This window comes from Felis catus, chromosome B4 (assembly GCF_018350175.1).
Source record: "Felis catus isolate Fca126 chromosome B4, F.catus_Fca126_mat1.0, whole genome shotgun sequence".
Classification (NCBI taxonomy): Eukaryota; Metazoa; Chordata; class Mammalia; order Carnivora; family Felidae; genus Felis; species Felis catus.
Genome location: NC_058374.1, coordinates 23,307,669 through 23,334,247, shown reverse-complemented (window position 1 = coordinate 23,334,247; position 26,579 = coordinate 23,307,669). Strand labels below are relative to the sequence as shown.

Below are 26,579 nucleotides of genomic sequence, written 5' to 3'. Positions count from 1 at the left end.
AGGAAAAGAGGACCCTGTGTTTCTCTGCTTTCTCTGCCTTGGTATATGAAATTTCAGCTGTTCTGATCAGTATTTGGAACCAGGGCTGAACGTTTGGTGGTGGTGGAGCTCAGTCATACAAAGAAGTTTGCCATTAAGGTTTCATGTTTGGGACATAACCAATAACCCATTTCTTTGTGTTCCCTCAAGCCCGGTGACAATCGATCTTGTCCGGCCCCTTATCTAGGGACCTCAGAAGGGATACTGGGAGGTGCCAAGCATGGAAGATCCTGGCATATCCTTCTTTTTATACATGTGCAGAGTGCCCACCCCGCGGTATGCACTGGAACGTGGCCCCCATTCAGAGCCCCCAAAGACCGCCAGAGTCAGCGCAAAAGCCCAGGGTCCTATGTGATTCGTTCCCCTTCCTCCATCATCTCCATGACCTTGTTTCTACTGACATTTCTCTGCTCCGTTGTCTCTAATCACACTGGACTCCTTGCTGTTTCAATCCCAAGGCCTTTGCTTCCGGTTCCCTTTTCCTGAAATGCTTTACTCCCAGACCCCTCTGCACGGCATGCCTTTTCACTTCCGTCAGGGTTTTACTCACACGTCTCCTTCTCAATGAAGTGTTGCCTTTAAATTCGTTGTAAAGTGTTACAAAGGGAAAAATAATCATACTGTTAAAGAAGATACATTTCTTTCTTCGAAAGAAGGTTGTAAAAATGGTTGGAAACTTTATTCCTTAATAGAAATAGTCATTCTGTGTTAAGTCCATTTCAGGGAAGAAGAGCCAGATTGGATTCCTTGAGTTGGAAACTGGGAGATAACCATACTGATGACTCAGGTGTATATTTTTCATCTCCTCCTCGGGGAAACCAAATGGAAGACAGAAAGAGAGTCTGCAGAGACCTTTTGTGCTTCCTCCTTGAAGCTCTTTCCTTTTCTCCAGCTCCTCTCTTTGCTCCTTGATTGTTAAGAAGCAGTTGGTAGCCTACGACAGTCTGTTCCTTCCAGCTGTTAGAACAAGCTGCTGCTGCTAACACCGGTCGGAGGAGGCTTTCAGTTGATAAGCTAGGAAATTGGGAATAGGCCTTTTGACACTTAAGACACCCCTTAAATTCTTGCTAGTCCTAAGTGTGATCCACAGACCAGCAGCATCTGTGTGGCCAGGAAGTCAGTAGGAAATGCAGACTTCCAGGACCCACCCCAACCCTATAAAGTCGGAATTTGCATTTTAACAAGATCCTCTGGTGATTCTCCTACACAGTAAAGCTCTGCCTTAAATGATGGAAAGAACTAAATGCTTATTTGACTGTTTTTCTATAAATATTACTTTACATTTTATCTTCCTTTAAGAATTAAGGGAAATGTAAGGTATTATAGGGTTATCACTTACTACGTGATTTAAATTATATTTATATAAAAATTCTAAGTGGTTAATTGCTTCTTTTTTTTTTAATTTTAGAGAGAGAGATTGAAAGGGGGAGAGGGGCAGAGGGAGAAGGAGAGAAACTCTTAAGCAGGCTCCACACTCAGCACAGAGCCTGACATGGGACTTAATCCTATGACCCGGGAATCATGACCTGAGCCACAATCAAGAGTCAGATGCTCAACTGACCGAGTTATCCAGGCGCCCTACTTCTTTGTTTTTTGGTTTTTGATCAGGGAGCCTGAAAATGAGGGCTTCTCTTTAAGGATGCTAATGGCTTGGCTTTGCTGGGCAGAATGGTATAAATTGACTTTTTTCTCGGTTTGACCTCCAGGAGAACCCTCTCTGCAGCTGTGTGGCATGCTTTGTGAGTCATCTCTTTCCTCGTTATGCTCACTGCTCACTTCCCTACGAACGAACGGCCTTGTACTGGAGATGCGTAGTTGCGATCAGCGGGGAGTAATGCAGGAGAAACTTGCTGGTGGGCAGGGTGAAGATGGGATTACAGAAACGCTTACATGTGTAGGAATATGACTAGCATTGCTGCAATGCAGAGAGGGCTGATTTTCCATGCGTAGAGTTTACAGGTGTGATCAGTGGGGGGGGGGGGTGCCTAGGAATTGAAGGAGCAAGGCGTCATAACCACTGTGAGGTGAATTATTGGTTTAAGGCACAGGAGGGAAGAAAAATACCTCTCTGCCCTATGACTAGCTCCATAACACCAAGCTTCCAAAATGCTGAAAGATGTCACAAGGAGCTTTAGTTCAGTGTTTCGTTCTGTTTTGTTTTAAAGAGAGATAGAGAGTACCAGTGGGAGAGGGAGAGGGAGAGAGCGAGAGAGCGAACGAGGGAGAGAATCTTAAGCAGGCTCAATGTCCAGAGCAGAGCCTCATGTGGGGCTTGACCTGGGGCTTGGATCTCACAACACTGAGATCATGACCTGAGCTGAAAGGAAGAGTCAGAGGCTGTCACTTAACCGACTGAGCCACCCAGGTGCCCCTTAAGTTCAGTGTTTTGTGAGAGATAAAAAGAGCTAACGTTTAGTGGGTACTTACTGTGTATCAGATATTTTACATAGTTAGCCTCCTTTAAATCTTATAATAACCCTATCGAGATGATATTGTTTTCACACCGCCACTTTACAGGAAGCAGATTAAACATGGGGATAAGTCACTTGCCCAGGGCCACACGCAGCTCAGAAGCTGCAGACCAGGATGCAGCCCAGGGAGTCAGACTCTGCAGCCCTTGCTCTTAACGCCCGTGCTATTCTGCCTCTGTCCTGAAGGGTAGAATATGGTATTCAGTGCGTCAGTTTTTAAAACTGGTAACTCTGAAGCTGCATTAAGAATGTAAATGACAGGGGCGCCTGGGTGGCTCAGTCAGTTAAGTGTCCGACTTCAGCTCAGGTCATGATCTCACAGTCCATGAGTTCGAGCCCCGTGTCGGTCCTTGTGCTGACAGCTCAGAGCCTGGAGCCTGCTTCGGATTCTGTGTCTCCCTCTCTCTCTGCCCCTCCCCCGCTTATGGTCTGTCTCTTTCACTCTCAAAAATGAATAAATGTTAAAAAGAAAATTTAAAGAATGTAAATGACAAAGGGTGCCTGGGTGGCTCAGTCGGTTGAGTGTCCGACTTTGGCTCAGGTCATGATCTCATGGTCCATGGGTTCGAGCCCCATGTCAGGATCTGTGTGGACAGCTCAGAGCCTGGAGCCTGCTTCGGATTCTGTGTCTCACTTTCTGTCTCTCTCTCTCTCAAAAATAAACATTAAAAAATTGTTTAAAAAAAGAAGGTAAATGACAAAAATTATATATATATATATATATTGTTGGTTGATGGCCAATATAGGAAGCAGGGGACAAAAGGAGACTAAAAAAGGAGTAACAGAAGCACAGATTGGGGAGAAAAGACTTAGGAAGTCTGGAATGAGAGATACTCGGTACTAAGGGAGAGAGAAAAGGCTGAACACTAAGGGTAAGACAGGTAAGAAAACACAAAGAGGGAGAACTAGGTTCTGCAATAACTATTGGTGGTCGTGAGTGTTAGGTGCCTTTTGTAATGTGGGTTAGTTAATGTCACTTTCTTAGGTCTTTGCTCTGCTACTGAAACTCCAGCATTGCTAATATGCATATACACGTGTGATAATACTTCGAGGTGGTGACCATGCTATATAAGCAGTGTAATTATCAACTGAGCCTATGTGAGCAAAGCTTAGTGTTGAAATAAAGTTTTAAAAAGTAGCGTCATTAATTTCCTATAACAATACGCATAATTGCTTCTGAACTCAAAAGTGGTTAGGTTTGAATAGTAAGCAATTAGATTAAATAGGTAGTTCCTATCCATGGTTAACCCTGAGCCAGCTGCCTCTGGACCTGTAACCAGAGGGGCCAGAGGCAAACTCTGTCCTGCCCCCTTTAGCCTAGATTCACAGCCTGGGAGCTCCAGTTGATGGGCAAACTCGGGTTTAAATGAATAAGAAAGACAAAATGGAATTCTCTGAAGGAAAAGACTGATTTGTAAATGACAGACTGAATAGTCTGTGGATAAATGGAATGGCAGACTCATCATCTGTTTGGACTTTTTGATGATAGTTGGGCTTGATTACAAGGAAAAAAGCACTGAAAACATGAGCTTTTGAATGCTACCTTTCCCCGCCTTTGGGGGGGACCCATTTGCTTGAGAAGTCGGATGGTCTGGTGGTGAGAGAGCTTTGGACTGAGAGTAGAGGCTTCTGTATATGCTGTGTGCTCTGCCATTATTTGGTTGTGTGATTCTGAACAATTCTTTTGACTCTCTGGATTTTAGTGTTCTTACCTGTAAGTAGATGATTCCAGTTCTAGCAAAAAAAAAAAAAAAAATGATTTTTAGAAAAGCCGGATCTGTCTTACATGCTGCTATATATTTGAGGAATGAAATTTTCACTCCTGTGTTGTACCATGTTTAGTCACGACAGAGGGGAACCTTGCTGATACAGGGTACCATTCATAGTGACTTTTAGTTTATGCCATGAATGGGAAGGTCTGTTATTTATTTTTAAAAAAAATTTTTTAACGTTTATTCATTTTTGAGAGACAGAGAGAGAGAGCATGAGTGGAGAAGGGGCAGAGAGAGGGAGACACAGAATCCGAAGTAGGCCCCTGGCTCCAAGCCATCAGCACAGAGCCTGATGTGGGGCTCGAACCCACGAACTGTGAGGTTAAGACCTGAGCCAAAGTCAGACGCTCAACCGACTGAGCCACCCATGCACTGATAGGGATCTGTCATTTATTTAATAGAAACTTCACAGTAGTTGCTTTGAACTGTGCAGTAAGTACCTAGTTTTCCCAAGGGTGTCCAAACAGAAACAAATGTAGGAGCTGCAGAATTTACTAGTTTTATCAACGTAGTACCTTGGAATTTTCCCTCCAAAATGCAATACGCTCAAACTCTTATTTGAAGAATATAGTGTTCAACATTTTAGCTTTTAAAATGGGAATTATACGGGGTCTTGGTGGCTCAGTTGGTCGAGCGTCTGACTCTTGATTTCAGTTCGGGTCATGATCCCAGGGTCTTGGGATCAAGCCCCGTGTCAGGCTCCGTGCTGACTGGGCATGCAGTCTGCTTAAGGTTCTCTTTCTCTTTCCCTCTGCCCCCCTCCCCACTTGTATGCGTGCTCTCTCTCTAAAAATCAATCAATCGATGAAATGGGAATTATAAAGCTATATCCTAATGTGAAAAAGCATCCTCCCAATTGATGGCCAATTGATGGCCAATTGATGGAGAAGATGTTGCCTGAACAGGGACTAATAGGAGAAGGGAGAAGAAAAGGTGGGATAGGAAAGTGACAAGAGAGAGAAAAAACAGTTAAGAAAACAGGAAACTGCAATAGAGTCTCTCTGTTTTCTTTTCCTCTTGCGGGAAGGCCTCCTTCCCTTTATTTGCCCCTGTTGTCCCCACACCCCCTCTTGCCCCTTCACCCATCTCCCCTTTACAAGACCATTTCACCCATCTTCCAGCAGCTCATAGCTTCAGCTGTCCCCCTTCTCTGCCTTAGTGAGATTTGTCGCTCCTGGGACCTTACTCCTATCTCCTGCAGGGGCCGGGGAGAGCCAGTGATGGACTGCCCCTAGGAGAGACATGTTTTTTCACCTGTCTCTGCAGATTCTGGGTTAGGCCCCCAGGATGCCGTTCTTATTCTGACTCTCATTCCTGAATTTCTCCACCCTGACTCTGTTAAATGCTGCTTCCTGGGCTCTGCTGTTCTGTGGTCCTAACATCCTCACTGCTCCTGGAGAAGCCCAGATCTATAGCAGGATTCTCTGCTATGAGTGCTGGCCTGCTGCTCAGAGGAGCCGATCCTCCTGCCTCGGTCCATTCTAAATTGCCCTGGTAAATGCAGTGTCCTCAGGCCTTCCTGAGGAACACGGTTAGCTGGTTGGTTTTCTGGTCTGACCCGTTAGGCCCATCTCGTATGCCCAGTTGTCTGGCCTTTAGAGCTGGCCCTTCCACCACAGTCAGCAGTTCTGGCATCTGTATTTCATTTAATATGGGATATCACGTCTGCCAAGCTTCTTGGGGCCATCCCTGTAGTGTATCAGCCTTGGCTGTCTTATTCCCTGCCTCGGTGTTAAATCCTGTGTCAAGTAGAAGTGCCTCATCTTGGGGCGCCTGGGTGGCTCAGTTGGTTAAGCGCCCGACTTTGGCTCAGGTCATGATCTCACGATTTGTGAGTTCGAGCCCTGTATCCGGCTCTGTGCTGACAGCTCAGAGCCTGGAGCTTGCTTCAGATTCTGTATCTCCCTCTCTCTCTGCCCCTTGACCCCTCTCTCTCTCTCTCAAAAATAAACATTAAAAAAAAAAAAAAAGAAGTGCCTCATCTTTTTATTTTTTAAAGTTTATTTCTTTGTTTTGACAGAGAGAGAGAATGACTGGGGGAGGATCAGAGACGGAGGGAGAGAGAGAATCCCAAGCAGGCTTTGCACCACCAGCTGTGGAGCCGGACTTGGGGCTCAAACTCACGAACCCTGAGATCATGACCTGAACTGAAATCAAGAGTCGTACTCTTAACCAACTGAGCCACCAGGCGCCCTTAAAAGTGCCTCATCTTAACTGTTATCCAACTTTATATTCTACCCCTCCCTGATCTAGCACCCGCACAACCATTCCTGCTGTACTCGCCCATATACCAGTATATGTTGGCCCGTTGCTCCTTTGGCATAGAATCATTTTTTTCTTTTCTTTTCTTTTCTTTTCTTTTCTTTTCTTTTCTTTTCTTTTCTTTTCTTTTCTTTTCTTTTCCTTTCCTTTCCTTTCCTTTCCTTTCCTTTCCTTTCCTTTCCTTTCCTTTCCTTTTCTTTTCTTTTCCTTCTTTCCTTCTTTTTTTAAAGCCTTATTACTGGAACCAGAGCAGCTTTAGTCTAGTGCTAATATTCCCCCTCTGGTGAAGCAATATACTTGGGAGTATTTTACCTGGTGCCCATGACTTCTGGGGTTTTCCCCACGCTGTCTGGCGGGAACTGGCACTCTTCCTATCCCAGTGTGAGCTGCAGGGATTGGTCTCTCCAGGTCTTGTCTCGGCCAGTTTCGTCATAAAAGCTCATTAGTACTCGGCTAAAGCCTGGGTGGGAAGGACCCAGAGCTCCCTCCCTGCTCCATTTTCTTTTTCGTACCCCTCCCTGAGAGCTCTGGCCACTGTGGCTTCATTGAACTTAGGGGGGCCCGAGGTGTGCCTTGGCCTTGACGTTTTCTTGTGTAGTACGCTGGGGCAGTAGTGCTCACTTTATTTCCATTTTTTTCAGCAATCACTATCCTTTGTTGTCTGATGTCCAATGTCTGGAAATCATTGTTTTATGTATGTTCAGATTCTTAGTTGTTTTAAGTGGCAGAGTAGTTACCTACTGCAGAAAAACAGGTTGCCTGCAAAATTCCGTGATTTAGAACAATAACATTTATTATCTGCGTTTCTGCTGGTCAGAATTCCAGGCGTGGCTTCACCGGGTCCTCTGGCCCAGAGTGTCTCATGAGGCCACACTCGGGGTCAGCCAGAGCTGACATCATCTCAGGGCTTTTCTGGGGAGGGATCTGCTTCCAGACTCACTCACGTGGTTGCCGGTGGGATTCAGTTTCTCACAGGCTGCTGGGCTGAGGGCCTCAGTTTTTTGCTGGCTGTTGGCTGGAGACTGTCCTGGGTTTCTTGTCACATGCGCCTCTCCAGAGGACAGCTCACAAGATGGCAACTTGTTTCATAAGAAGGAGCAAGGGAGAAGAGCCAGAGAGAGAGTGCGGGCAAGAGAAAGGTCATAGTCTCTTGTAATCTAATCTTAGAAGTGGCATCCCATCACATTTGCTGAATTCCATTCATTAGAAGCAAATCACACCCGAAGGGAGGGGAGTGTATGTAGGCATAAACACCAGAAGGTGGAGATCACTGTTCTCTTTCCTCTTTTGTCTCTCTATAGTTGGGGCTGATTATCATCTATTTCAGAATTGGGAAGTGTGTTGGGATCCCCCAAACAACCCTCTAGTTCGATGATGTGCTCAGAGGATGTAGAAGATTCTGCATATTGTAGTACTGAACTATGTTTCATAACAGCAAAGGACACAAAGCAAAATCGGCAAAGGCAGCCCAGAGAAAACCACACAGACTTCCAAGAATCTCTCCCAGTGGAGTCGTGCACAGCACGCTGAATTCCTCTAGCATCACAGTGTGACTGTGTGTGAAGTCGTGTCTACCAGGGAAGCTCATCAGAGACCGTCACCTTCTGCCCAGCATGGACCCAAATCCCAGACCCCCAGAAGGCAAGCAAATGTTCAGCATAAACTGTGTCGTCTGCATACACAGTTTAGGCTCAGTGAGCGACTTTCGTCAGTTAGGGAATGGTGGGAGCCCTCCTGGATCCAAATACTCCAATGACAATGAAGAACCAACCTTGTAAGCTGGCCTGTCTTAAGGATGGCAGTCTCAGGCCTCCTCTATGTTAACTCTTTTCTGCACAGGAGGGAATGGGACTTTATATTAAGCTTACCATAAATAATGGTGATCGGTCAAAATACTTTGTTAAATCAGTGATTCTGGGTGTACACCTAGTGGTGAGGGAGAAATGGTGCTTTTTAGGGCCTTGAAATATAAGGAGCTTCATTCAGGCAGTAATCCTAATGGTTAGATCCTGACTCAAGTGTTACAATGCGTATTTTCAGTAAGCTTAGGAAAAATGAAATTTCATCGTTTATTTATTTTTGGGACAGAGAGAGACAGAGCATGAACGGGGGAGGGGCAGAGAGAGAGGGAGACACAGAATCGGAAACAGGCTCCAGGCTCTGAGCCATCAGCCCAGAGCCCAACGCGGGGCTCGAACTCCCGGACCGCGAGATCGTGACCTGGCTGAAGTCGGACGCTTAACCGACTGCGCCACCCAGGCGCCCCAGGAAAAATGAAATTTCAGTGGTGCATTGGTATACATCTGTTGCTTCCACAAATATTTATTGAGCACTTGGTTTTTACCTGGCTTCTGTGTTAGGTCTTAGCTATAAAATGCTGAGCATGTATGTCTGTGGTCTTGGAGATTATACTCAAGTAGGGGAGACAGATTTAAACAAGGAAACACAGAAATAAGTCATTACAAATATAGCATTTCTTCTGTAGGAAAAGAAATACTCGTGTTCTGTTCATTCAATGTACGTTTTTCTATGTACCTGCTTTGTGCTACTGTTCTGGTGTGAACAAAACAGAATTCCTGCTCTCACGGACCTTATATTTTAATGATGGGGGAGTGGAACAGAAAATCAATCAATCAGTCAAACAAATGTGTTTCAGACTGTGCTAAGTGCTAGGAGGAAAAATAAAGCAGGATGGGGTGACAGAGAGACAGATAAGGTGGTCAGGAAAAGCCCAACTGAGCAGAGTAACTTCTCTGAATAGATGATGTGTAGGTGGAATCCTGATTGAATTAAGGAAACAGGCCATATAAATGTCAGCACTCAGGTGGAGGGAACTGCAAAAGTAAACCCTCAAAGATGGGAAGGAGTTCGGTGTGTTTGAGATTTGCGTGGCAGGAGCCCTTGAACAGGGGAGAGGAGTTAGGGAATTATGTCAGAGTTCTATCCAGGACCAAGGTCATGGAGGGTCTGTAAGAGAAGAGTTTGATTTCCTTCCCAGTGTGATGGGAAGCCTACTGTAGGGCGTTTAGCATGACAGTGACATAATCAGATTCATGTTTTCACAAACACATAAACATTTTAAATAGAAGTACAACAGTACACAACACACATAAATCATAAATATGCAGCTTGGTGAATTTCACACAGTGAACACACCTGTGGATCGTTGTCCAGATCAAGCTATAGAAAGTGAACAGCTCCTTAGCAGCCTCTGTTATATCCCTTGTAGTCATCTTTCCCTCCTAGTCTAAAGATAACCACCATGTATTGGTTTGCCTGTTTTGAGTTTTATGAATGCTGTCACATTTTATGTACCCTTTTGTGTTCGACTTTTTTTTTTTTAACGTTTATTTATTTTTGAGAGAGAGACAGAGTGTGAGCAGGGGAGGGGCAGAGAGAGAGGGAGACACAGAATCCAAAGTAGGCTCCAGGCTCCAGGCTCCGAGCTGTCAGCACAGAGCCCGACGCAGGGCTTGAACCCACAAACTGCAGGATCATGACCTGAGCTGAAGTCCGATGCTTAACCTACTGAGCCACACAGGTGCCCCTGATTTTTTCACTTAGTATTATCTTCGAAGTTCATCCATGTTGTATTAGCTGTAACTTTTAAAAATTTCATTTATAGTAGGTCATTTTATGAATATACCACAATTTATTTTTCAATTCATTTGATGGACGTTTGGCTTGTTTCCAACTTTTCGCCCTTATAAATAATGGTGCTCAGAATATTTTGAACATAGTTTTATATGTGTGGATTTCTGTTGAATCTATATCTAGGAGTGAAGATGCTGGGACTCAGGATATGTATATTTCATGGCCAAACTTTAACAGATATTATAAGCAGTTTTGCAGTTTTTCAAAGTGGTTGTACCGATTTATACTCCAATAGGCAGTTTTTGGAAATTCTCATTTCTCTACATCCTTGCCAATAATTGATTGCCAGTTAAAAAAATTTTTTTTAGCCATTTTGGTGTATGTTTAGTAGTATCTTATGGTTTAAATTTGCATTTGTCTGATAATTAATGAGGTTGAGCATCTTTACTTACACTTATTGACCATTTCAATTCCCTCTTTTGTGACGGGTCTGTTCAGATCTTTTGCCCCTCATTCACTAGCTCTAAGAAGTAGGTGAGTTACCTAATGTCTTTGAGTATACTGTTAAAAACCCATAAAATAGGACTAATGTCATCTAATTTTCAGTTTCTTTGAATAGTCTTTATTTGAGTAACAAAGCAAGTTGGTATCAATCCCAGGCCTTCATTTTTCAGAAATCCTTAAGAACTGCTTATTAAATATTTCACTCATTGACACTATCTATTCGAATATAAAGGTTTTTAAGGATGGGAGATGCAGATAATAGAGAATCAACTTTCAAAAAATAGGACTTGTTTGTAAGAAGATAGACTCTTGCTTTGTCCTGTGGAAATTATAATTATTTAGTCAAAATTTGAATTACTTCTACAACAAAGTATCAGTATCATCAACAAAAATCTGGAAATTGATTTGGGAGATGGTCCAGCCAGCTAGTATTCAAGGAAATGCCCTGTGTCATCCAATGCAACCATAAATGCCTGTTCTATAACCAAAGCAAAGGAGTGTAAAGGAATGTAAAAAGCCCTTCTTTTGATATAGAATTCCCTTTTGGCTGTTCAGGCTGTTCATAAATTTTTTAGTAAAATTTATGTAGGTTGGATTTGTATTTTTTATGAGTATTGTATGGACTTTATAGTATTTTAAGATACTCCATATGTGGCTGGTATATTTATGCCTATTTAAAAATTGTACTTGTAAATGGTTTTAGAGACTTTAAATTGTTGTATCTTTGCTTTTCTGATATACTGTTGAATCATTTCTGTGTTTTAGCTAATTAAAGGACTTTTTCTATGTGAAAATATTATCTATTAAAAATGATCCATTTTATGATGTAGTTTCCAGAAATATGCTATGTTGAAAGGCAGTTATATTTATAGGACATAAATTATGGAGTGATTAAAATAATTTATTGCTTTCTAAAAGGCTCTATCCCAGAGTTCCTTTAAATAGCAAACTCCACAAAATGTGTATAAAATACTTTTTAATATTTAATCATAACTTTTTGTGAACAAATTACAAAACAAGGACCTCCTGCATTTGGAGTTTTTTACGTAGCTGGGTTTTTGAAATGAGTAAAACACAATTGGGTTCGACCAAGAAGTAGTGACGCATTTGAAAGGGCATAAACAGACCCCCCACATTCCTACATTAGTAATTGGATGGCAGCCTGGTTTCTCCATCTCGAAGCCCTGTCTTCCCCAGGGGACTATGGATGCTTAGATCACGTCATCTCATTTGCCTTTGCTGGACCAGGCAACTCAAAGGTGGACCCACTGTCATGTCTCTGCCTCACGTTAGGGTGCATCCCAGTGCTCAGACTGATTTGAATGTGAGATAGTTGGGCCCTTCTTAGAGTGACTTGTTGTATACTCTCTGAGATCTGGGGTCTGTTTCCCCACATGGTCGTGTCTGAGTTCTTGTGTATTTTAAGCTCTCTTTCTAGTTCCCAGAGATTTTGCTTTGATTTCTACAACCATGTTTTAAGCTATTACTGTCAACCCTCATTTACAATTTTGTATGAGAACTGTGTTCTGAACTCCAATGACGACATGTTTTCTTGTAATTCAATCTTAAACAAGCTGGAGACTCTCTGTGTATTTTTTGTCTGTGTTATTTATATTATAAGTCTTTAAGAATAGGATGTTACAGACAAAGATGTTTAGTCTCACTACTAATGAGAGAAACAAAATTAAAACAATAAGAACCACTTTTCATTTTGGCATATTTGCAGAGATTAAAAAATACCCACTGTATGCTGGAATACGGATACAGTGGTCTCATGTATTGTCAGTGGGTTTGTGACTTTGTTTTATAGATAGCACTTTGGAATTTTGTATGGGAAACTAAAAAGAAACAAAACTGTTTGAGCCAGCAGACCCATGCTTAGAAATTTATCCTGACAACTACTTATGGTTTTTCACAAATATTGTCTTTAAAGTGGTTGTAATAGTAGTAATACTAATAGTAAGAGTAGCATAGGGAAGTTTAATGTACTGTGTACATATCTAAATGACTTACCCTATTTAGAACATACCATGTGTTCATAGGAATGAACATACCCTATTCACTAGGGAAGAGTGAATAAATAAAATGTTTATTCATATGATAAAACATATTAATATGGAAAGGCATTCATAACATATTAAATAAAAATAAGTAGATTAAATGAACATTTTTCTCAAGTGTATATTTATATGTATTTACATATGAAAAATTCTGGAAGGATGTATATATACACCAAAATATTGACATCCATTTTCTCTAGAGGAGCACTGGTACATGAGTTATTTTCTTTTGGCTTTAGTTCTATTTTCTAATATGTCTTTAATGAACATAACATGTACTGTGTGTTTAAAAAACATAAATTATGAAAGGAAAAAGAAAGATAGGTTACCCATTAACTATTTTCCCCAGATTGCTGAAACAGTCTATCAGTGGCGTTGTGTAGTGGAAAAGTTTCAGGATTAGGAGACTTGGAAACACAGGTTCTGCTCCGAACTATGTCACTCATTAGCTACGAGACCATCAGCAAGTCTCTCTGGTCCTCAGTTTCTGTATTTGTGAAATAAATCTGTTGAACTAGATCTCTGATTTTTAAGCTCCCTAACAGACTATTGGAAGTTTCTGTAGAACTAGCAGAATGAAGCCGGCTTCTGTACAGACTCTCCCTGCCTGTCTCTCCCAGACAGAGCAGCTCAATGTATTTGATATCTTGTATACTGAGCTGTTTCAGGATACCTTTTAACCAAAGGTAAGGGAAAGGAAAAAAAAATACCCTATTTCTAAGATTCAGTAATTCTCAGTACTTTTTATGCTACTTCCTTTAAGCTTCACACCTTCATATTCATTGGGGTATAAGGTTCTTATCGGGAAGACCTTATCTTATGTGTCAACCTTGCTCTCCTGGAAATAACAGGTGTCAGACTATGATAGGCTGCTACATTCATTGAGAGCTAGTGAGGAAATTAATCTTCATGTCTGATGTAATACTCTCTTCCTGATGTAATACTGACCTACCCTACTTCAGTTTGGACCCTAATGAATAGTTGGGGTCACCAATAATAATTGGGTAACTTTTGGCAAATTACTTAACCCCTTTGAGACTCAGTGTTCTATTTTATGAAATGGTGAATGACCAAGTTGGATTATATTTTTTTTTATAATTTTTTTTTTTAACATTTATTTATTTTTGAGACAGAGAGAGACAGAGCATGAACGGGGGAGGGGCAGAGAGAGAGGGAGACACAGAATCGGAAGCAGGCTCCAGGCTCTGAGCCATCAGCCCAGAGCCCGACGCGGGGCTCGAACTCCCAGACCGCGAGATCGTGACCTGGCTGAAGTCGGACGCTTAACCGACTGCGCCACCCAGGCGCCCCTAAGTTGGATTATATTATCTCTATGTTTCCTTCTAGGTCCATCAAATTCTGTGAAATTATGTAGTCTCTACAGTTCAGTCCAATGAAATTGAGTCAGCTGCTAACCTTGGTTGCCAGTATAGGGTCATTGATAATCATAAATTAAATTAGATTTGGAAAATTTATTTGCATGTTCGTTTAACCAGTCCGTGACTTTGTAGATCATTACAGTGCTTCAAACAAAATAGTGAAATCACATGATACGGGCCTGACGTTCTCTACATATGTCTTCTCTATCCCGTGTGTATGCTCAGAGTTACTTGTGTCTGCTCAGAGGGGACTGCATTATTCGTTGGTAGCTAAAATGAACTGAAGTTTAAGCTGAAATTGGAGATTCCTGTCTGCCCAAAGGGTAGGGATATAATTGTTTTTAACCTAAAAATAAAATCTGTTCTCTGATTCAGAGTCAACAGGATTTTATTCATATCAGAAAATAAGTAGCTTCTGAAAATAACTCATGTAATAAAGCTTCTTTATAAGAAAATACGTGTAAAAATAGACATCTGTATTTGAGTTTACGGCTATTTCTCTTTGTTTGATAGGAAATAGAGCTATATACATTTACTGTCTCAATTGAGAAAAATGGGGGAAAGAGTAAACAGGATAATTCCACAAGATTTTAAATTAATCGTTTTATATTATCCTTTTTTAAATTTATTTTTTTTAATTATTTTTTTTATTTTAGAGAGAGAGAACATGAACGGGGAGAAGGGCAGGGAAAGAGAGAGAGAATCTTAAGCAGGCTCCATGCCCAACACAGGGCTCCATCCCACGACCCTGGGATCATGACCTGAGCTGAAGTCAAGAGTTGGACGTTGCGCCACCCCGGCGCCCCTATATTATCCTTTTTTTCTTAAACTCTGCTCATTTAATTCATTTAAGTTTAATTTGCTTTTCATGTACTACTTTCTGTCAGGTTTTTGTTGGGCACTGGAATAAGACATAGACCTGCTCCTCAGGAAGCTGCTCTGTGATTAAAAAGACAAAGGTATAAACAAGTAATTATACTACAGTAGGATATGTTGTACGGTAAGGACGTTCTGTCGGGTAAAGGACCTGAGAAACTGCTTCAAAGGACTGGTTGGGGAATTCTGCTGGAGTTGGAGTACTCTGTTGCAGTACAGTGGTTGGAGAATTCTGCTGTAAGGAACTCTGGCACTGAGAAGGCAGTGGACCATTCAGCACAGACGGAATTTTCAGAATACAACCTGTCAGCAAGGAATATGCTACACAACATTGAAGGCAGATGGGCAAAGTTATTAGTGCTTGCAAGCATGTTCATTGTAGAAAATCTAGGAGTTATTTAGAAAAAAGAGAAATCTGGCCTTTGATTCCAAAGAGAGAGAGAGAGAGAGAGAGAGAGAGAGAGAGAGAGAGAGAGTGTGTGTGTGTGTGTGTGTGTTTAAAATAATTTTTATAGGAGCGCCTGGATGGCTTAGTTGGTTTAGAGTCCGACTTTGGCTCAGGTCATGATCTCACAGCTCATGAGTTCGAACCCTGCATTGGGCTCTGTGCTGACGCCTCAGAGCCTGGAGCCTGCTTCGGATTCTGTGTTTCCAGCTCTCTCTGCCCCTCCCCTGCTCACGATCTGTCTCTCTCACTCTCTCAAAAATAAGTAAACGTTAAAAAAATACTTTTTATCATACTCTGACTTTTATATTTTACTTTTTTAGCATTGTGTTTGGGCATGCCATTTACCATGCCATTAACCATTTTTTCACAATCATGACTTCAGTAGCTATATCATGATTTTATTTATTCCTTTCTGTTGCTGTTATTAGACCTTTAGTTTCCAATTTGCGTTTATAATACCTTGGAATGAACATCTTAGAATATGAATCTTTGCCCTCATCTCTTACTACTTTGCTGCTTATTAGGTTAAAAGGTATAAAATTTAAGTCTCTTGATAAATATTGCCAAGTAGGTTTACAGAAAGAGTATGCTCCCAGGTACAAGTGTATGAGAATTTTCCTTTGATTCCATTTTCTGTAACACCATGGGACCACGTTTTTGCCTTCCTCCCTCCCTCCCCAGTCCTTCCATCCTTCTTTTCTTTTTTCTTTTCTTTTCTCCTTTCTTTTCTTTTCTTTTCTTTTCTTTTCTTTTCTTTCTTTCTTTCTTTCTTTCTTTCTTTCTTTCTTTTCCTGATTAATTTTAGTGTACTGTTTTTTCTTCCGTGTCCTTCTCTATCTAGAAAGAATCAGTTAAGTAATTCCCTTCAAAAATCCTTAGGAGAAAAGTATTTTGGAAGCTGAGTATCTTTCCTTTATGATTTGAAAATCTCATGAAATGAGAATTTAGGAACTGATTAACTTCATGTTTAAGAAGAGAATTCTAGCAGTATAATACTATATTGGGAAAAGAGAGAGGTATGTTGTACTAAATGATCAATTCTGTCATTGCATCTTTATGATTAGCAGATATTTTCTGGCAAGACAGCAGCAAAGGAGGAATGTAACTAAAACTATGTTCCTTGATTTTGGTAGATATATTTAAAAGGCAATAGATTATAGGTTCTCAGTAGAGCCTGATAGACTTTGATGCTGTGGGCAAAATGCTTGTTCTTGTATAAATTGTATTAAACTGTGAATATTTGCATGGTATAATGCTCTTGTTTTGTTGTTTGGGTCTATGCTAAATGCGACTACCACTGTACTCTTTTAAATATACATTTAGCAAATGCTTTATTTCTTTCCATTCTTTGGCTCTTTCCTGCCTTTAGGAAGTTCCATATTTATTAAAACTCAGGAAAGGAAAAAGCAATTAAGCAGAAATTTTAATACTTTATTAATAGAGTACTGCTGCATGGTTTGTGGGAGAAGTACATCATTCTGCGTCCCTTCAGCTAAGTATGAATACATAAATAAATACGTTTATGTAAAGCAGATTTAAATAACTTTGGCATTCCAGTTAATAGTCATCATTTCATGCAAATCCGTTCCTAGTATGCTCAGAAGGCGTTCGACAATCAAGCTGATAAATTTCTGTGACGTTTCGTTTTTCGTGGGTAGTTAGTTTGGAATTTTGGTTTCTGTAAAATCTAAATTATATAAGGCCTTATTAAAAAGAAAGTGTTTGAAGTCTAGAGGAGATCATTCTTCTGTGTGGAGTCTTCTGTATGGATTTAAGTATGCCTTGCAATCTAAGAGGACAAATTTATTAGATTAAATAAATACTTGAGTTAGTTGAATGTATATTTAGTTGTATTTGCCCTTAATAAATGGATTGATGAACTATTTTAAAAATGAAATATTGTTTATAAGTCACGAGTATTTTAAGGAGAATCAGATTGAGTTCTTTTACATTTTTGGATAGAGAGCTGCTTTTTAGAGGAAAGGTTTCTACAATTGGAGTTTTATGTTTTAGGACTGTGGGAAAGTCACTTTACTTCTCTGAGCTTCGTTTTGAAAAAAATGGAAATCCATGTGTCTCAAAGTTGTAATACCACTTAAATATGGTGACACTGACAACACATGGGCGATGCTCACTGGACGTTAGCTGAACTTTTAGCATCACTTATGCTCATATTTGCTTGTAGTTAATATCGGAAGAATTTTTGGTATAATGATGCATCTTGAAGTAGAAATATCTCTCCCTTATATGAAGTGGAATTTAGGCGCTCAGTTGTTTAGGAAACAACCCTGCAGTGTGTACAGCACATGCAAAATACTTTATAAAAATATTTTTCATTTGATTTCTTTTTCTCTAAAACCAAAGCCATAAATGATTTTTTTTTAATGAGAAATGAGTTTTAAATATTTCCAGAGATAGCACTAAGGCAGTATGAGTGAAACTGAGGTGGAGATATTGAGAAAAGTCTGCGTGTTCAAAGAGAGATGGTCTCCTAAACCATATGTCCCTCTCGGTGAAGTAGGATGATAGGGATAAACTATGGTAGTGTCTGCTTATGGCCATAGTCCAGATCAGATTTCTGAATTACACATTGAAATTTACTATATTAGCAAGCCATCTTCTGACATTAAATTGTAAAGGCATATCCCATACAGGTAAATACCATAAGGAAACCATCTAAATAGTATATAAACCTATGTAAATGCCTTAAAGAAAGTAGGTAAATCCAATGTAAATACTTTATTTTATTTTTTTAAAGTTTTTATTTATTCTGAGACAGAGAGAGTGAGCATGTGTTTGTGTGCTTGTGTGCGAGCTAGTGGGGGAGGGGCAGAGAGAGAGGGAGAGAGAATGCCAGGCAGGCTTCATGCTGTCAGCACAGAGCCCGGGGTGGGGCTCAGTCCCACCAGCCCTGAGATCATGACCTGAACCGAAATCAAGAGTTGGTCGCTCAACCTACTGAGCCACCCAGGCACTCCCTATGTAAATACTTTAAAGAAACTATGGTATAAAGGATGTCCTTCCAATGGGGAGATGTTCTGAGAGGCTTTAAAAAAAAAATTTTTTTTTTAATGTTTGTTTATTTCTGAGACAGAGACAGAGCATGAGCGAGGGGAGGGGCAGAGAGAGAGGGAGACACACAATCTGAAGCAGGCTCCAGGCTCCCAGCTGTCAGCACAGAGCCCGACGTGGGACTCAAACTCACAAACCGTGAGATCATGACCTGAGCCGAAGTCACTCAACTGACTGAGACACCCAGGTGCCCTGAGGCCTTTTTTTTTTTTTAATTGTAATTGCAAAATAACTGGAAAAAGGCCTGTTTCCTTTTATAGGATAAAAGATAAATAAGATGTGGTATATTCACAATGGAATTTTATATACCAGTGAAAATCAGTGAACCGCATCAGAGATGGGGCAGCTGTTCATCAATCCCTTTCCTCCTCTTTCTGGCAAATAGCTTAGTCACATTCCCCAGCCTACCTTGCTTTAATGAATTTTTTAAGTAACAGAATTAGAAGGTGATGCCAGAGGCTGTTAAGGAAGAAAAAAATGAATGCAGAAAATATGCCAGTTAGATTCAGTCATACCTGCTTCCGGAACCAGATTAGTAAGGAGGAACTCCTTAAAAACTGTAAGGGAAGGTTTCCATGTGCCAGCAGACTCATGAGGATTCTCGTTCCAGGTATTATTTTGAAAGTGAGGTCGCTATTTTAGCAGACAAACTCAGACTTTCCCCTGTTATCATGAAGACATTTATTATTAGTCACAAGAGGACCGAGGGAGAGAATTAAGTAGGTGTCATCTAAACCTGTCACCACCACTGGTAACACAACTCAGAGAATATGCCCGGGAAATGGGGCTGAATGGTTGTGAAGAGAAGTACATTCTGACTTTTACCATCTTGTCATCTTATGAGCCTGATAATATTACCAGGTTATATGGGTCATAAGTAAATTCGAAATAACTTTTCGGGGCACTGGGTGGCTCAATTGGTTAAGCTTGACTCTTGATTTCGGCTCAGGTCATGATCTCACGTTATGTGAGATCGAGCCCTGCATCATGCTCCGTGCTGATGGTGTGGAGCCTGCTTGGGATTCTCTCTCTCCGTGTCTCTCTCTGTGTCCCTCCCCTACTCTCTTTCTCTTAAAAAAAAAAAAAAAAGATAAACTTTTCAAAGTCATAATAGTTTAAAAACCATTAAAATTTCTCGAAATTTCACAATAATCTTCCCAATTTTTAAATTTACCACAACTTTTAAAATACCTATCTTTTATGAGGGTGAAGTTGTAAAATTGAGGAATTAAGAACTTGTGTCTTTGAAATATTGGGATCTGAAAATCAGAGAGAAAGAGACAGAAGGGAGAAAAGTGCATCTGTGTAAAAATTACATTTAAAACCAGAACTCTGAATAGGAAAGGAAATCACATAAAAAAATACTGATTCAAAATAATTGTAAATCATAGCATATAGGAATAGCAGCAGAAAGGACCCATGTCAACAGTCAACCTAGATAAAAGATATTATAGGAATTTGCAAGGAAATAATTAATGTAAAAATTGAGTTACATTTTAAAAATTAAGTCCAGGTATTTAATTTGAAATATTTTAGACTAAAGTCATCTAGATTTTTCAGTTTCTTTGCTCATCATCTTTCATCTCTTAAATATTAAAATACCTACTGAGAACTAGAATCCTTGGAAAAACACATCTAGATACATCTTTAGGAGACTCTAGAAACAGAAGCTGCAAGTCAAGGGTTAGCAAGCATACTTAGCATATAAAAAAACTTTATTCAAGTGTGTTTTAGCTTGAACTTGGAATTTAAATTGGACTTTAAACAGACAAACCCTGAAAAACATCATGTTTCCACATATGTTGAAAAATTTTGCAGAGAAATGCCACACCAAGGAAACCTAATATGTGAGGAATAATTTGCTGTAAGATTAACCTCTCTGTGGCATTACAACTATGGAGGAAGTACTTTAAAGATAAGCAATATCTAAATGATGGTTGTCATTTCCTTTCTACTCATGACACAGAAGCTAAAGAGTAAGTTCTATCACCTACTAGCCGGTTGGTTTTGACGGGTTACTCAATCACCATGAACCCAGGTCTCCATCAGACTTGCTATGATGTCTGTAAAAATCTAGTAGAAACTTTAATGGAGAATCCAGATTTTTCTTTTCCCTTCAGACAACACTGTGGTTTATGGTTCATCTGAGTATCTGAAAACTGTTTTCATGATACCTTTTTGAAAGAAGCCATTATTTATTGGTGACTTCTGGGTTTTTTAAAGAACAGTTAACTAGTGCTTAGTATGTGATTTACTTTTTTTTTTTTTTTGGTTTTGTTTTAACATTGTTTTCCAGTTCTTTTTTTTTTTTTTAATTGTTGTGTTTATTTATTTATTTTGAGAGAGAGAGCGAGAGAGCAAGCACCACAGGGGCAGAGAGAGGGAGTGAACAAGTGGGGGTGGGGGGAGGGGCAGAGGGAGGCAGTATCTCAAGCAGGCTGTGCCCTGTCAGCACAGAGTTCCATGTGGGGCTCCATCTCACAAATGGTGAGCTCACGACCTGTGCAGAAATCAAGAGTTGGACACTTAAGGGGCGCCTGGGTGGCTCAGTCAGTTAAGCGTCCGACTTCAGCTCAGGTCATGATCTCATAGTTCGTGAGTTCGAGCCCTGCATCGGGCTCTGTGCCGACAGCTCGGAGCCTGGAGCCTGCTTCGGATTCTGTGTCTCCCTCTCTCTCTGCCCCTCCCCTGCTCACGCTGTGTCTCCCTCTGCCTCAAAAATAAACATTAAAAAATAAATTAAAAAATAAAATAAAATAGTTCACCTTATTAAAAAAAAAAAAAGAGTTGGACGCTTAATTGACTCAGCTACCCGGGCGCCCCCATGATTTACTGTTTTAAGCACTTTACAGACTTTAACTCTTTTAATCCCATAAGGATGTGAAGTATGCACTGGTATTATCCTCATAGTAAAGATGCGTTAAGGAGCTTGTCCAAGGTCCACAGATGGATAACCAAGGACCCAGGTCCAGGTAGACTGGCTTGAGTCCATGCTCAGCCCCTCTGTGCAATCCCATCTCCTTGGGTTATCAAAGAAAAAAATCCAGCCAGACGACAGCCTTACCTGTGGTAACATTTCAAAACTGTAAAGGAGAAACATCTTAAAAGGGTGTTGTATCGGGGCACCCAGTGGCTCAGTAGGTTAAGCATCCAACTTTGGCTCAGGTCATGATCTTGCAGTTCATAAGTTCAAGCCCTGCATCAGGCTCTGTGCTGACAGCTCAGGGCCTGGAGACTGCTTCAGATTCTGTGTCTCCCTCTCTCTCTGCCCCTCCCCCAACTTGTGTTTTCTCTCTCTCTCTCTCTCTCTCTCTCTCTCTCTCTCTCTCACTCTCTCTCTCTCTCAAAAATAAATAAAAACAGGGGTACCTGGGTGGCTCAGTCAGTTGAGCGTCCGACTTCGGCTCAGGTCATGATCTCACGGTCCGTGAGTTCGAAGCCCCTGTCAGCTGTGCTGACAGCTCAGAGCCTGGAACCTGTTTCAAATTCTGTGTCTCCCTCTCTCTCTGCCCCTCCCCTGTTCATGCTCTCTCTCTGTCTCAAAAATAAAATTAAAAAAAAAAATAATAAAATAAATAAATAAAAACATTAAAAAAAAAAAAGAAAGGATGTGTTATCAGTTTGAAGTCTGGCCTATGGGTAGCCTGGGTGGCTTAGTCAGTTAAGCCTCTGACTCTTGATTTCAGCTCAGGTCATGATCTCCACGTCCTGAGATCAAGCCCTGTGTCAGGCTCAGTGTTGAGTGTGGAGCCTGCTTGAGTGAGATTCTCTCTTGCCCTCTCCCTGTGCCCCTCCCCTGCTTGTGCACATACCCATGCCTGCTCTCTCTCTCTCTCTCAAAAAAAAAAAAAAAAAAAAAAAAAAAAAAAGCCTGGCACTAAAATAAGAAAAATCTTACTTTAGGAAACTGATAACATTGTCAGTGGTAAGATAAACTAAAATACTTTCAAAGTAGGAGTAGGACTCATAATCTTAGGTATATGATAGAATTAGTATTGGAATTTTTTAAGCTGAACACAGCCTGGTTCCTGGAAACTGCTAGGAAGCTATCCAGATTCTACTTAAAGTACAAGTAGTTACAAAAGATAGCTGAGGGGTCATATATTTATTGTGTGCATAAGCATTCTTTTGTAACTCTTGTGTTTACTTTCATGACAGCTCAGGATAACATTTAGACTTTGTCCTTTTTACCTATGTGAATGTTTTTTTTTTAAATATCTTCATTGAAGTATAATTTACATGCTATAAAATTCACCTGCTACTGTCAGTTTGCATTTCAGTGGTTCGTACTAAATTTATACAGTTGTGGAACTTTGATCACAACCTACTTTTAGAACATTTCTATTATCCTAAAAAGTTCCGTCGTGCCAATTTGTATTCTCATCCATGAGGTTTTAATTTCCTTTATTGTTATATGATTGTTTTCCTCTTATACCTTCTTTCACTCCTTTGGGTTGCTTTGTCTAATTGTTATGTCTGGGTTTTATGCAGTTAGTTTTCGTCCTTTATTTTGGTTTCTTTTAACCTTGAGCTATTATTTATTCAATCGAGTGACCTTGTTATGAAGTCTTTTAAGGGGATCAAATGACAGTCCTTAATCCACAGAAATTTAACTGCCATTGTTCTAGTCTCTTGGCTACCTCTTGCACCCTGATGCTGCTAGTACATGACTTGATGCTCATGGTGGGGAGGTGAGACGCGTGGAGAGGGACATGCCTTAGGGGTCTTCTTAAGTGGAGGATTCTGTAACTGCTGTGCCCTTCACCGTGTGCCTGTGGTTTGCCCTTCTGATAAAGTCATCACATCAAATGGCTCTGTGGGTAAGTAGAAAAGGAGTAGAGAAGGCCCATATGTGTATTTCTTTTCATCTTCTCTTTCTCTGTGGAAAGAAGCATAACCCTCCCTTTTGTCCTGTCGGGAAAAGGTAGGAGGCTGGAGAGGATTTAGTGTGATGTTCTGGGAAGGTGAAATAATAGAAACAATTGAGCTGTGTTGCATTAAAAAATCTTTAAAAGTTTTCAGGATCAAAAAAGAAATTCCTTATTCTTCTTCATCCTATCCTCTCCATTTTTGTGAAGAAGTCAGTAGAATAAGACATAGCAGGCTTAGTCTGCTGTTCTGTATCTTGACTGGTGGTGAATATACAATTGTACACATGCAATAAAACTGCACAGAGCTAAACATAAACAGGATACAAGTAAAACTGCTCTGAATATGATGAATGGATGCTATCCATGTCATTATCCTGGTTGTGATACGTACTGTAGTTTTCCAGGATGTTGATGTTGAGGGAAATTGCATAAAGATTAAGGAGATCCCTTGGTGTTATTTCTTACAAAAGCATGTGAACCTATAATTATCTTAAAATTAGAAGCTTAATTTAGAAAACAAAATAAATTATGTATATTTTATTTACCCTTGTATCCTAACTGGGTGGAACAGTGTTGGATACACAGTAGGTTCTCAGTATTTATTTACTGAATAAATGGGGGGATTGCTTTTGTGCATGTATAAAATGATTCTTTCATTTGGATCACAAAAGGAGGATCTAGTCACCGCTTAAACCTTGACTAAACTATTTAGGTGATTAAGCCCAGAATAATAACCTTTATCCTGCAAACTTTACCTAATTGTATGATCACTTTTGCAGTTACATGAGACTCAGCTTGATTCCCCCATGTTGATGTTTGCTCTTACTCCCTCTTTCTAGCAAAGTCCTAGAAGGGAGGATAAACTAAAATGCATTTATGATAAATTAGCTTCAGGTGCACAAAGTCTCCATAGATGATTTCAGTCTTGATTATTGTAGCTTTATGATAAGCCTTGAATTTTTGTTCTGTAAGTACACCAATTTTGTTCTTTTTCAAATTTGTTTTAGCTGTTTGGATTCTTCTCATTTTAAAGTGAATTTTAGAAATGGTATGTTAACTTCTAAACAGAAATCTCCTGAATTTTTATTGTGATCTCATTTCTAGATCAATTTGGGGAGAGTTGACATTTTAAGAATAGTCTTCTGATCCATGAACATGGTATATCTCTCCATTTATTTAGATATGCTTTAAATCTCTCGGCAGTGTTTTGGATTTTCAGTTAATAAGCCTTGCAAATCTTTTGTCAGATTTGTCCTTAAGTATTTCATATTTTGAGCAGTATTTTAAAAGTTTTTTCAGTTACCAATGCTTATTGTAAGTATGTAGAAATACAACTGATTTTTGTATATTGCATATTATTTTCATTCACATTCCACTGACTAGAATTCCATTGACTAGAATTTGGTCACAGCTGCTCTTATGGCAAGTTTGCCTGGAGAATGTTACTATCTAGTTATCTTTCCAGGAAGAAGAGAAAATGAAATTGATGAATAGCTAACTACTAACAGCCCAAATGTTGACCATGTGATGAAAATATTAAGGATTTAGAAGTCTCTTGGATTTATTTTCTTTGTAGTGTAATAAATTTTTTATCATGCAAAAATTAATTTCAGGACATTTTTAAAGTTTTAACACCTTTATATGAAGCAAGTCATTCTGAAGGAATAGGTAGATTCACTAGTGAAACATAATAAAAATATAATAAAATGAAGCTTGTTCAAGTATTTGCCATTTGACAAAGGTGGCATTTCTTTTTTTTTTTTTTTTTTAAGTTTATTTATTTTGAGAGAGAGAGAGAGAGAGAGAGAATAAATGGGGAGGGTCAGAGAGAGACGGAGAGAGAGAATCCCAAGCAGGCTCTGTGCTGTGAGTGCAGAGCCCAATGCAGGGCTTGAACTCAGGAGCCATGAGATCATGACCTGAGCTGAAATCAAGAGTCGGATGCTTAACCAACTGAGCCACCCAGGTGCCCCAATAAAGGTGATATTTCAAACTGTTGAGATGAACTTGGAATTGTAATTTAATACAAAATCTTAGCAGTAATGCAGACACAATTTTGAGATACCTATTAGATTGGGGAGATATCTGGGCTAGATTTAAAAATTAGGGGTTGTCTATATATAAATGGTATTTAAAGCATTAGACTGGATGAACTCACCAAAAGACAGAGTAGAACTAGAAAAGTCTATGGACTGAGCCCTGGATATTCCCAATGTCAGAAGTTGAGCAGATGACGTAGTAACAAAGGAGACTAAGAAATAGCCTATGAGTTAGGAATAAAATCAGTATGGGAAGTCAAGCGGAGACAGATTTTCAAAAAGGAGAAGTGATTCTTGAACCCATTGGTAAGTCACATTAAGACAAGAACTGAGAATTGACTGCTCAGTTTAGCAATGTGGAAGCCGTTGGTAACCTTGACCGGGACAGTGTCAGGGAATTATGGTGGCAAAAGCCTGACTTAAGGGGATTCAAAAGAAAATGGGAGGAAAAGAATTCAAGAGAGCAACTATAGTCACCTTTCAAAGAGTTTTGCTCTACAGGATAGGCAGAGTGGTGGTGGCCAACAAGGTGGTAGCTTGAGAGGGCTATGTGGTTCGAGGATTTTGTTGTTGTTACTTTAAAATTGAAGAACCTACAAAATGTGTCTGTGCTGATGGGAATATAGTAAAGAAAATAGATGATGTGAAGGAGAGGGGAGAATTGCAGGAATCACATCTGTGAGCAGTAAAAGGGGTCTGGTACATGGGTAGGGACCCCAGAAGAGTGGGCCATCGGAGCAGGATTGTGATGAGAAAGAGGGCAGGAGAAGCTGGCCACAGCTGTAGGGGGGTAGATGTGGCAAGCGACTAAGCTCTCATCTCATGGCCTGTGGTTTTCAGTGTGACAGAAAGCAGGGTCATTAGCTGCAAGTGAGGATGAGAAGGGATAAAATAGTCATGTAGCTCGAATATACTGGACAGAACTATATTATTATTGGCAGACAACAGTAAAAGCTCCCTTGAGGTTATGAACTTAAAATGAAAACAGCTTCGTATTTATTTATTTGTTTGTTCAATTTCTTTCTTTCTTTATTTTCATCTCCGCTCATGTTTGGCCACACAGGTGCAGGCCCAGAGCAGGCAGTGTTAATTATTTATCCGAGGTTAGATTATGTCAAGGTTAGGACTTCGAGGAAGGAAGAGAAAGGCAATGGAGTGAATTGAAGCTGGCTGACAAGGGAAGTGAGAACAT

The 26,579-nt window shown here is 40.2% G+C and overlaps 1 protein-coding gene across 1 annotated transcript in view; it reads left to right on the top strand.

Annotated features, from left to right (window-relative positions):
* ARHGAP21 (Rho GTPase activating protein 21) overlaps nt 1–26,579 on the top strand; it is a 133,896-nt gene that overhangs the window by 29,392 nt on the left and 77,925 nt on the right.